Below are 12,550 nucleotides of genomic sequence, written 5' to 3'. Positions count from 1 at the left end.
CTCATTTTGCTGTGTTTGCTCACACTTGCTCCCATGCAGATGATTTCCCAGGGTCTAGCAGTGTTCTAGGCTCCCAGTTCAATCTCACCGGCGAATGCCACAAAAGGTGTTTCTACATCCTCGCAGAGCCAGGTGGAGGGTGAGCTGCCCTGGGTGCCCCACAGCCACCTCTGCCCTGGGTCTCCTGCCCACATACAATACCAGCAGCAACCGGGAAGGCACATGGTCTTGCTGTGACTTTCCACCCAATCCAGCGAGCCACAGCTGCCCCTCCAAACCCGTAAGACATCTCTCTTCCATTAGCTACAACCACCGTGAAGGCAGGCTTAAGCTAAGCTGTTTTATTTCACAAATGCAGCCAGGCCGGCATACAGCCAGATACTGAGGCTCTGCTGATATGTGCTAACTCATTAAATGACTGTAATTTAATTGCTTGCAATTGTCCGTCCGTCCTCTGAACTCCGCACTCACCGCAGCACGGGGCACGGATGGTCTCCCATCCCCGCAGCCTTCCCCAGTCCCCGTCAGAGCAGGACCCACAGCAGCAGGAGGGGCATCGCACAGCCCCCAAGCCCAATCAGTCCACCAAAGCCCCCAGCACTGGTATTACAGAATCATTTGTGGTGCGGAAAAAAATGAAAACAGCCAAAAGGCCGCAATGGAAAACCAGGGAGAGAGGACAATTAACTAAAATATGCAGCCTTGATGTCCATTTGCTAAAGAATATTTATTGTCCTCTCACACATCTTGCTTGCTCTCCTAACAAATATAATATTTTTGAAAGAACTAGTCTCCCTTTACCATTGCTGTCTCTCTCATGCCCTTTCTCTGTCTCGCTAGCTCTGTCTCTGCCTCTCTGATACCAACTCTGACAAACCGTGCGATTCTGATGGAAAATTCATTAGTCGTCCCTTTTTTTTTTCCCTTCCCCATTTTCCCAGTCAGCTTCGCGCCTGATCTGTCAGCCTCTTCCATCCTGATTATCTGGAGACGCCAATTTCAAAGAGACATCTTAATAGTGATGTCAACGAATTAATTAGATGTGTTAATGAGCTAAAAGCAACCCAAATTAAATTAATGCAGTAATAAGCACAGACAGCAAAATTAGCTCCAATTTCTGTAAATGATTCTGAACTGTACACAACATCTCATCCTGCTAGAACATTACCATCCCCCAAAGCTAATCAAGAACTCCAGTGCAATTAACTGCTTAATTACAAAACACACACACAGCTCATAGATCCAGCAGCAGGAGGGGTGCGCCGGGCTGCGGAGCGAGCGGGGAAATTCTCTGCAACAAACACCGCGCATCGGCCCCGCAAGAGAGGCTGCACCCCCAACCAAAAGGCTTCTAAAATGGGGTGATCCAGAGAGAGGGCCGGAGCAGGGACAGGAGGAGGGCATGTGGGAGAGCTCTCTGGGAGCACCCCACATGCCAGGTCCTGCCGTGGGTCAACCAGTGTGGCCAGGGATGATTGCCGGCTGTGCCAGCGCAGTCCCACCAGCGACAGAGATGTGCCCATCGCCCCACGTTCATCAGACTGGGGGCTGCATGGAAAAGCCTAATTGTCCAGCTCTGCTCACCTCCCCCAGGGATGAGCGGGAAGACACTAATAGCTTTGCAAAGCTGCTCAGGTATCTGATTAGCTCTAATTGCAGCTGGGAAGACAGAGGGAAGGAACAGGATAGCACTGCGGATGGAGGGAAGGGGAAGAGGATGGTGGAAACGGGAAGAAAGAAAAGGCTGGGGGGGATGGATGGAAATCCCTGGGTCAGGGTGAAGGCACGCATGAAGAAGGAAGGAGGAAGGAAAGGCCAACAGAAGAATGATGGATGCAAACAACAAAAAAAAGGAAAAACCAGGCAAACAAAGAACTGGAGCCAGAAACAAAGGGAAGGAAGGAAAGACAAAGAGGGCTGCATGCTGCCAGGCCCCGCAGAGCAGCCGGGGCAGGAGGGCTGATGGAGACGAGAGTGGGTCCCAGCCAGGCCCAGTCCCAGCCCTTCAGAGCCAGGATGTGCTGGAGATAGTGGGAAACGCAGCTGCCTCATCACGGGATGACACTACCGGTTTGGAGGTTGTAGAATCATTAGTCTGCCTAGTAAACGAGGAATATTTGCAATAAAGATGAGGAGAGAGATTCACTGTGACAAATAGCATCTCTGTGTTTCTCTTTTTTTTTCCGCCTTTTATTGCAATTAGTTCAGTCTGTTAATAAGCAAAGGATATTTTTAGTTAATTTCAGTTCCAGTTAATTGATTAAAAAGCGAAACGCAGCAACAGAGTTAATTGATCCATGTGTCTTATGTTGTAGCAGTGAGGTACTCTCTAGGCAGCTGCCATTGCTGGGACTCATCACAGTACGGGAAGGGTGGAGAGCAGGGGGACAGCAGAGCCCCCTGCCCCGAGGACGGGGGGTGATCACCACCACCAGCAGCTGTGCCACTTGCCCCTCGATGCAGAATAAGCCGCAGGGCGACGGATGGCCTTTTCACGCCTGGCGTGGGAAAGTGTGCCAGCCCCTGTGCAAGCTGGTGTTTGCACACTGCAACAGAAACGCTCATGCCAGAAAACTCAGTGAACGGGATGCCCTGGCTGGCTTTGTCCAGCGGGATGTCCAGCCTGACACGCTGTCTCCGATGGGCACAGCGCCAGATGATGTTGAAGGAGAGTGTGCTACCCAGGTGAACTTCCACCCCCTTGCACTCCCCGGCTCCCTGAGCTCTCTTGGCAGGAATGCTGGAGGGTGCATCCCTGCCCAGGGTTTTTAGCTGCCGCTTATAAAGCTGTTTCCATGAGTTTGTCTAATCCCCTTTTCCTCCCATGGCAGCAAGTTCCCAAAGTTCACTACCTGCTGTGTCCAGAAGTGCTTTCTTTTATCTATCTCAAACTTAACCTCTTACTGTTTTCAATTGAGTGCCCCTCATTCTTCTGTTCCAGGATTTGGTGAACGATGATTCTGTGTCCAGCTTATCCACTGCCTTCAGAATTTCCTAACCCTCAGCCAAATCCCCCCTCAGCCTTTTCCACCTCTGCGTGGCAGGCAGCACCATTCCCTACCAGTGTTGTTTGTCTGCATCTTGTCACAAGGGGCTGGTCCATCTTTTTCACTGGAAGACTGGATCTCCTTACCTGTTGATTTAACACAAGAGTCTCCTGTCCCTGTGCTGCTGGTGTTCTCCAGCTCATGGTGCTCACAGTCATGAATAGCCAACACTTAGCAGCTTTTTGATTCATAGACTCAGAATCATTTAGTTTGGAAAGGACCTTTAAGATCATGGAGTCCAACTGTTAACCTAACACTGCCAAGTCCACCACTAAACCATGTCCCTAGGCACCACATTTATATGTCTTTTAAATATCTCCAGGGATGGTGACTCCACCACTTCCCTGGGCAGCCTGTTCCAATGCTTGACAACCTCTTTGGTGAAGACATTTTTTGTAACATCCAATCTAAACCTCCCCTGGTGCAACTTGAACCCATTTTCTCTTGTCCTATGACTTGTTACTTGGGAGAAGAGACTGACACCCACCTTGCTTCAACCTCCTTTCACGTAGTTCCAGAGAGTGATAACATCTCCACTGAGCCTCCTTTTTTCCAGGCTAAACACCCCCAGTTCCCTCAGCCACTCCTCATAAGACTTGTGCGCCAGACCCTTCACCAGCTTCATTGCCCTTCTCTGGACACGCTCCAGCACCTCAATGTCTGTCTTGTAGTGAGGGACCCAAAATGGAATGCAGTATTTGAGGTGCAGCCTCACCAGTGCTGAGTACAGGGGGACAATCGCTTCCCCAGTTCTGCTGGCCACGCTATTTCTGATACAAGCCAGGACGATATTGGCCTTCTTGGCCACGTGGACACACTGCCAGCTCATATTCAGCCAGCTGTTGACCAACACCCCAGGCCCTTTTTCACCAGGCAGCTTTCCAGCCACTCTGCCCCAATTCAGTATTACGTAGTCTGCCCTGCACCTGACTTGCTTTTTGGGAATTTTGGTTTCATCACTACAGGCAGAGGCAGCCTCCACCTCTGATCCCACAAGCCTGCACACCCAGGACCTTGCAGCCAAGGTTTGCACAGACCAAGCAGGCCATGGGCTGCTTGGCCACATGGCCACCATGGGCATGTGTACACACTTGGATCATACGTGACTTTATCATCTGGGTTAAAGTCCAGTGGCAACCAAGCTGATCGCATTGCAAGTTGTTTCCTCTAGCAAGGACTGAGAATATCTCCCCTAATGCCTTTCTGAAATACCTGTTGATACAAGTCTCCTGTGTTTTCTACAGACCATTAACATTCTTCTTGCCTATTCCTCCTGATAGCTTCTCATGTCAATTCACAACCACCTCATAATTTCCAGGGGAAAAACAAAACTCCTGGGACAAATAAACCAGAACTGTCAAACACTTGAAGAGTGCAAGCCATAAATTGGATCTCACTGTAACAGGCACAATGCAAACAGAACACCTGGGCTGTGATCTACAAAACCAGGTTTGAAACAAGACGTAAACTGAGACAGTGGCAAATGAAGAGGTTCTTGGCTTTCTCTGCACTGTCTTGGGGACCAAAGAGCAAGTCTACAGGATCAGACCATAATCAGCATGCAGTTCAGCATCTCTTGAAGTACGCAAAGGCCATCCCATGTACACGTGCACCACAACAACTCACTTTAAGTAGGCAGCATTTCCTGGAAGCTCCATGGCTTCAGAAAGGCATCAAAAGCAACCCATCTCGAAGGCTACAACAGAGGTTTTCTAAATTTGAATTGCTTAAGGCACAGAGAAACATGGTCAGTAAGGTACAAGCAAACAGCAAAAGCATGCTCTTGAAGCAGCTCTGCTCCTGAGCCATGCACCAGCCCCCTCCAGCTTGCACCACTCCTGCTCAGTGGCCCAAAGTGACCATTAACTGAGTGTCTCCATGGAGCAGGGACACCTCTCTGCTCTTCTCATGGCTCTGCCTCCACACCATTCTCTAATTACCCCTCCAAAGCAATGGTGGGATGTGTCATCCACACCTTGGTTTGGCACAATATACATTCAGCTCTCTGAGAAGAAACTCAAAAGTTGTTTTTCCTGTTGAGGAGAGCTGAAGTCGGGCTAAAAATTGAACATGCTCTGCCAATTTTGTGCCTGGCCACTTCTTTACTGCTCTCACTTTGATTTTAATAATAGGAGTTACATTTTAAGACAAATAATGCACTTTCATGGGGACATGAATGATGTTATTTCAGTCTCTGGAGGCTACATACCACGGCAATGAGAACTAGTGATAGACAGACAGACAAATTTCTTGGTTTCTGCACCTGCAGTATAACTAAGGACCTACTTAATGAAAGAGCATAACAAAAATAAGCTTTTTCAGAAAGTGCATGCTTAAATGATCTTCTGGAATAGGGCCTAATAGTGAGCCCTTTGTGCCAGGAATACGTAGATCATTACGATGCAGCTTCCTTTCTTCCCCATTTTTTAAATGGGATTTTACGATGCACTATCCACATAGAAAAATCAATAGATGTAAAGTTGGGCAAGACGCTGAGCTTCTTCAATGTGGTTGGTTTTGAGAGCACTCAGCATCTCTCAGGACCAAGGTGCAGGTCCCAGCAGCTCAGCAGCATTTGGATGAGGATAATCCTTCCCTTGACAGAAATGACAGGGACAGTTTGCTTTTTGTGCTTGTGGGGAAAAGTTGAAGGGAGAGGGTGCTCTTCAATAATGCTGCAAATTACCCACACTTTAAAATGCTAGTCCTTGATTTGTCAGCATATTTTTGAATAATTTACAGTGGATTTGGCAGGTTGCTGTGATATATAGCGTAATATGCAGGTGGAACACTTTTGAAACAGAAGTTAATACTTTCCAGGAGAAAAAGGAGATAATTGTGTCAAAACAAGCCTTAACCACTGAGGTTTACCTGTGTCTCAATACACAGGAGTTTGCAAACATGACTCCCATTAAAGCAAATGAGAAACACACATATGAGTCTGTGTGCCTTGAGAAGAAAATATTCTTCACAAGTGCCTTTCTTGGTGTTGTATGATCAATCCACCATCTGCTTTTATTTATTCATGATTTCTCAGACTGCTACAACAATATTGACATTAAATACAGCTTTGGCTTATTAATTTTTTTCATTCATATGTATTTTAAGTCAATTTTATTGACTTCCCCTTGGCTTGTTCTTTTAGCTGTTTGCTTGTTTTCCTGGCCTGTTACTTTGGGCCTACACTTACATCCATTTCCCATGTTGCTTCTGTTTTAGGTAGCCACCAGCTAGTAATTTTCTGTTCCAGGGGCTGTGGATAAGTTGAATTAAGATCCCATGGTCCGGACTGAAAATTTTCTTAGCTCAGGCTGCAGGTTTGGACAGTTCTGCTTGTCCCAGGATCACTGAGGCTCCACAAAGCTGCTCCCAGACCCAGTAGCTATTTCATGGTGATGGGGACAGGACATCTACATCCCAAGGAGACCATCAATCTCCCTCACACCAGGCATATGCAGATATATCACTTGTTCTCAGTAGCATTTGTGAAACGCAGGACAGACAATTGTTAACTATATTTGTCCCCTTTCCCATCTTACTGCCCTGCAAGATCCCAGGCTTGGCTAGGACTGCGCGTCTTCTGACAACCCACCTCTGGCTTTGACCTGTCACTTCACGACTCTTCCAGCTCATCTCCACATGCCCTTCACATCTTTCCTGCCTCATCACAGTTTCAAGGAACAGAGACCACATCAAATGGCTAAGCAACAAAAGCCTCTCAGCTAAGGACCAAGTCTCCATTCAGACTTTAGCTGTTAATTGCAAGGAAGATTTTGCCTACACATTTTCAAGTTTTGGATCTTGCTCTTAATATGCCATCCCTATGAAAGAGAACAAGTCTTATCCTACTCCACAGCAGCAATTCACAACTCTATACCCCCAAAAAGCTCTGTGTCCATTTTAGGGGGTATTGCCATAGAGTGTGTCACTGTTTTCTGTAAGGTGTTTTTCCTGCCTCTCTAGTAATCTTCCTTTTCCTCTGTTTCTGCAGCTTTATCTTCCACATATCCCTCACGAGTCCGTACTCGTTCCTCTTTGTGCTCCACTCTCTGATCACTGCTTCCCCCTCTTGTCATATTGTTCACTTGTGGAGTAACAACCTGTCACATTCATAACCTCTTTGCACCAAAAATGTTCTTTGATCTGTGTAAACTACATTTGATGCTGAAATCCTTGATATTAATATCTTTTGTTTGTGTGTCAATGTTCTCTAGAATCTAATTAAGCAATGTTTTGAGAGCATTATATATGTTTGAACAATTTGGCAGAGCAGACAATATGAGCTATTGACCTGCAAGGATAAATTGTGCTTGCAGATTCTAGGAATTCACACGTGCATGCTTCTTTATGCTATTTCTTCTGAAATATGTGCATTTGGAAAGAGGCCTTGCTTTGTAATAATCTCTGCAAGGCTTAATCAAGTATCTGCTCATACTTTTTACTGTAATTGCAGTGGCAGTTACAGTAGGGCAAAACAGAAGCAGGTTTAAGCTAACCAACAAAAATAATAATAAAATAAAACAGAGCAAAATCTATCCAAATGCTAATAACAGACATTATTCAATCAATAGCCTCTTGTTATGAATGAATAGGATAAATTGCCTTTGAATGATGTAAAGATTGACAAGGCATAGGTCAGCCTAATATAACTACTTACCCTAATTTGACTTCAGCAATTTGAAAGGCGGCATTGGATGGCAGCAGGGTCAAGGCAGCCGTGTGCGGGGGGCGGCTGGGCGCAGCGGCGATGCTGAGCACATCCTCAGAGAGTCCGCAGGGGCTCGGCAGGAGATGGCGATGCTCAGGACCTGGCGGCAAACGCTGCATACCTCTGCTGGATTGGACCTTGAGAAGGTTTTTAGAAGAGGGAGGGAGGAAAAAGAGCAATGGCAAATTGTAGGAAGGCAAGGCAGAGAGACAGCACCGCAGGGTGTGGAGCTGTGCTGTGCAATCACTGCTGGCCCCACTTGCTAGAAAAGGTCTTGCAGCTTAAGGCAAGAAAATCGGGCCATGTTTCTGAGTTTCCCCCACCTTGACAGCTAAGCCTGTTCAGATGTAGCTACCAGGTAAGAGCAGCTCCCAGTGCTCGGTTTGGAGCCCAGCGAACAGTATTTGCTGTTGAATGGAGAATGTGATACCATTACAGGAGGGAGAAAAGATCTCAGGGCATGCAAGCTTGTTAAAGAACTGGAAACAAGGGAGACCACCACATCAGTGATGACAGTAATACCCACCAGGTAGAACTGGGAACACTGGAGAGGAAGCTCCACAGGACTTTGCAATACTGGACTGGAAAGGAGTTAGAGTTTCAACTCAGAAAACAGGCACGTTTTGAGTGGTGGGGTTAACTCACCCCAAACCACCCACAAAACCCTGCTACGAGGCACAAACCTACGGTTCGAGCTGTGAAGGTGTGTCTCTGCTCCAGACCAGCAAGTGCAAACCTGTGGACATGTAAAATGAAGGGCACTCTTGCACACGGGAGGCTTGATGAAAAGAACAGGCAGGGTTATATTGCTGGGAACCACCCCCAGCATCACCCCACCCCTCACCTCTGCTCCACCGATCCCAAGCAGCAGGAGCACCCGGGGCTAAAGTCAAACTCCAGATGAGGGCCACTGGCCAACCCAGCCACGCTCCCATGGAGCCCTGCGCCTCCTGCCAAAATAATCAGCTCCCCACCGTTGATTTCCTCAGCCAGGCACTGGCACAGCACCTGGGGGGTCCGATCTGTCCGTGTCTGCCACAGAGGGTGCATGGAGAAAAATGTTCCTGATGGGAATTTAAGCTTTTCTAACATTTGCCCGGTTTGCAGGATGGTTTTCATTCTTTTTCCTGTTAACAGATAACGTCCCGAGGTTGTGTACAAACATATCCACTTTGCATTGTGCCTTTGGCCAAAGCAGCAGCAGCTCAGGATGAAGGAAGGGCCACGGGGAGATTTTGCCTCTGCCTTTGCACGAGGAGAAACTTCCCTGAAGTGCAATGCTTTTTCAGAATTCGGGCATCCCGTGTGTGGCCTCCAGCAAGGCTGGGCTCCTCCAGAAACAGCACAGTGCCATCTGTTGGCTTCCTCACCGGCCATGGAGCAAAACCCTCGAAAGTCCTGGGAAACAGGAGAAAACTGGGGAAAAAAAATGTTATGTGCACCCCGAATTTCCCCAAGCTCCTGCCTGCCCTCCTCTCTAACTTCTGCAGACAGAGATGATGGCTCTGGCAGCGTAAGCACTTCGCTTTTCCATCTGATGCCTGGCGTTGCGTGTGAGCGGGACCGTGGCGCTGCCCTCCTCATGGCTCTGCTTCTCCAGCGTTAACGGTGACGGTGACAGCTCAGTCCCGCCGGGATACTGGATAATTAACTACCACCGCCACACGCCGTGTCTCTTCCAACGCACCTTCCTGGAATTTTTCTCCAGGTGGAAAAGGGGATTTTTTCAGGGGTACGCAGATGTTGCAGGACCCTGCTGGAACTGCCAATGTCCAGAAACACTGGATGGATGGACAGCACAGGCAAAATACATCCGGGGCTCAAGTACCTGCACAGTAACTCCTACACATCTGCCTCTGGCACAGCAAACTAAGCAGAAACGGGCATCTTCTGAAAAGGCTGCAGTTCACTGTGCTCTTGGGTAAAGGAACAAATGCCCTCACCCTGCCCCACCTGTGTCTGGGCTGTCTCGTGGTTCTAACTGGAAGTGCCTACGTCAAGGTGGTGGGTGGATTTATCGCCATGCGTTGCTTGTGTGTCAGCTTCAGTGCTCAGGGATGATTCAGGTTGAATGGCTCTGAACAAATGCAGATTATATTACTGCTGTACAGGATTAAGGAACATGGCTCTGCTCTGAACATTTTTCATTGCATTAAAGAAATAAAGAAAAAATGGCAAAAAAAGTCATAAAATTCCTAATAGAGGAAATTTTTTTTTTTCCTGATTTTTTTTTTTTAACCCACTTTTCTTACTGGAGGTGAACATTTTGCAAGTGAACCCAGAGATGGTGGGCCACAGTGAGGCACTGAAGGATGCTGCCTGAGGCTGGGCAGGAAGTCCAGGCTCCAGTCCTGATCCTGCCCTACCTCCTCTCCTGCCTTGAATTTTCCACCTGCAAATGCAGATAACGCTGCTGTGCCCCTCCATCTCATGGGAGTGGCCCAAGGCTTCATTAGTTAATATGTGCAAATGGACTTGGAAGATGTAAAGTGCTCCCTAAATGTTAAATATTATTATTCTTGCTAGAAAGCCAGAAGTGAAAAGAGACAGGGATAAAGTTCAGCCAAAGAGCTCTCTCATTACAGATAAAATAGTGTCTTGAATGATGTATGGATAGAAAGTTTACACCACTTCCACAGAAGAATGCAATTTCCACCTGGAGTAGTTTTACTCTCTAAATTACAGTAAGTTCACGTGTCCAGAACAACCACGTTTAGTTTGGATGTGGCCTAAGCAGCAGAGAGGGGGAGAGAGGGTGATGTTGAGGTGTTCCCATCCATGTCCGACTGCCCCAGGAGCCGGGCTAAGGGCTCTCCCCCCATCTCCAGCACACGGTGCATTTTCAGCAGTAGGTCTTTGTTGTCTCTACCCAGAAATGGCATTTTCCACTCTTGAAAGTGGGACTGGGGAGATCCCTGTGAAATGGCACCACGTTATTTAATAAGCCAAGCTGGTGAGTTAAGGAAGGGCATCCCGTGGATCTCAGCCCTGGCACTGTTGCAGCTGAGGACGGGTCCTGCTTTTCGCATCCAGGCGGTTGCCCTTCACGATCCAGACAGTGGTCTTAGGGGCACAGGCCAGGCACTGGGGAGCAGGTCTGGGGGAAATCAAAGGCTTTTAAGATTTTCTACTTCCCTTACATTAAAACTAAGTGAAGGAAAAGTTCAAGTTGCTATTTCCGAGCTGAGATGTTGCGCTTGTTGCTGTGGTCTTCCAGGGAATGAGCTGGAGCATGGGGGGACAACCTGCACATCAGCTCTAGCCCCCACAGCATGGCAAGGGTTATTTCTTTCTGGAGTTTTCTTAACAATTTTTTGAACCCAAGTAGACCCAGATTTTAAGGACAATAATTTCCTGATCTGCTCCTTCATCACTACTAAACCCTCAAATATTTTAGAAATACACAAAGGACAGCAGCATCCAGTGGCCCAGGCTGTTGTATTTTGGGAGTGAGGATGCTGCACGCCAGGGTGAGTCTAAGCAAGGCAGTGGGCAAATCTGTGCCTCAGTTTCCTTTCCTGTGAGATGCAGCTAACGCCTATTGACCCATGTGCAAAATGCTTTCTAAACCACGCATGAAAGGCCTTACACAAGTAGTTATTAATATTAATAATAATAATTGTTGTTGTTACTAAGCCAACTATAAAAATAATTTTTCAGAGAAACAAAGTGCCCTGTCTCCCGGTGATAGATTACAGCGATGCTAGAAATTACTCACAGTATGAAGCTGGTTTCCAGTCTGGTTCCTTTCAATAAATTATAGACCCAAGCCCCGAGTGTGTACAGTTTACCAAAGTAAATTCAAAGTAGGCAAAAAGTATATTCTCCCATCAATTTTGCTCATGATCATTTGTGGTTTGCTCCTGAGAACGAGAAGTTAAATATCCCCCAGCAGTTTCCCAGCACCTTTTGCTGGGGCTGGTGGGGATGTGGCAGGGCAGCTGGCCCTGGGCTATGCAGAGGGAAAGGGGGATCCTGGTGCAAATGGGGGGGTCCCTGTGCAAAGGGGATTGTGTCTCGGCCACCCTGTGCCCATGCACCGCCACCCCGGGTGCCACTCAGCCCTTGCCCACTCCATCCCACGACCTTACCGGGGTGGTTGCGTCTCCCCCTGCGCCATCTTCTTTTTTTTGATTCTTTCATTTTCGGGTTTCGCCGCCCTTGTTTATCTGCTAAATTCCTTCCAGATGGGGCTGCCGCTTTTCCTCCTTCCTTCACGCCGGCGCCACGCGAGCGGTGCACGGAGGCTGCCCATCGGCAGGTGTAGGGCAGAGCGCAGCATATGCCGCGGGTTTGGCAGCGCCGGCTGCGGTGGCAGCTTCTGTGCGCGTCTCGCCGGGCAGCGCTCAGCTGGGACCTGGCGCCGCTCGCAAACACCATCTGGCCTTGGCAGGCCTGCCGCCCGAGGAGCCGTTCCCCGCGCCGGCAGCCCGGACGGATGGACGGACGGTGCCAGCCACACTCGGTGTGGCCGAGGTGCCACAACGCCGCTGGGGACAGGGCTCGGAGAAGGGACTGAGGGCGTAAGAGGGGTTTCTTGCTGGAAGCCTGACTCCATGCAAAGAGGAGCCTTTGGCAACTGTCAGCTGCATTCAAACAGCTCAAGCATCTTCCCCATGGATCCCCAGGAGCCTCCCAGCCCCTCCAGCATCAGGCAGTGGGAAGATGGCACCAGGAGGCTCCTCAGCACCACAGGGAACCCTCCTCCTGCGCAACGCGTGGGGCTTCAACAACACATCGTGGCAAGGCAGCAGTCTCTGCTTCCAGCGCCTGAACCAACTCAATGCAGGCAGGA

General features: G+C 48.6%; 1 long non-coding RNA gene across 1 annotated transcript in view; it reads right to left on the bottom strand.

The window, feature by feature from the left end:
- Positions 1-12,252, bottom strand: part of LOC141950761 (uncharacterized) — a 93,506-nt gene extending 81,254 nt beyond the window's left edge. Inside the window, exons 1-2 of the long non-coding RNA XR_012631150.1 lie at positions 11,847-12,252; positions 7,705-7,892 (exon numbers count right to left, since the gene is read on the bottom strand). This is a non-coding gene — a long non-coding RNA (uncharacterized LOC141950761). The remainder of the gene's footprint in view (positions 1-7,704; positions 7,893-11,846) is intronic.
- Positions 12,253-12,550: the final 298 nt, after the last annotated feature.

The sequence above is a fragment of the Strix uralensis genome, chromosome 16, assembly GCF_047716275.1.
Source record: "Strix uralensis isolate ZFMK-TIS-50842 chromosome 16, bStrUra1, whole genome shotgun sequence".
Classification (NCBI taxonomy): Eukaryota; Metazoa; Chordata; class Aves; order Strigiformes; family Strigidae; genus Strix; species Strix uralensis.
The sequence above is the reverse complement of the archived record's forward strand: the minus strand, read 5'-3'. Positions and strand labels throughout refer to the sequence as shown.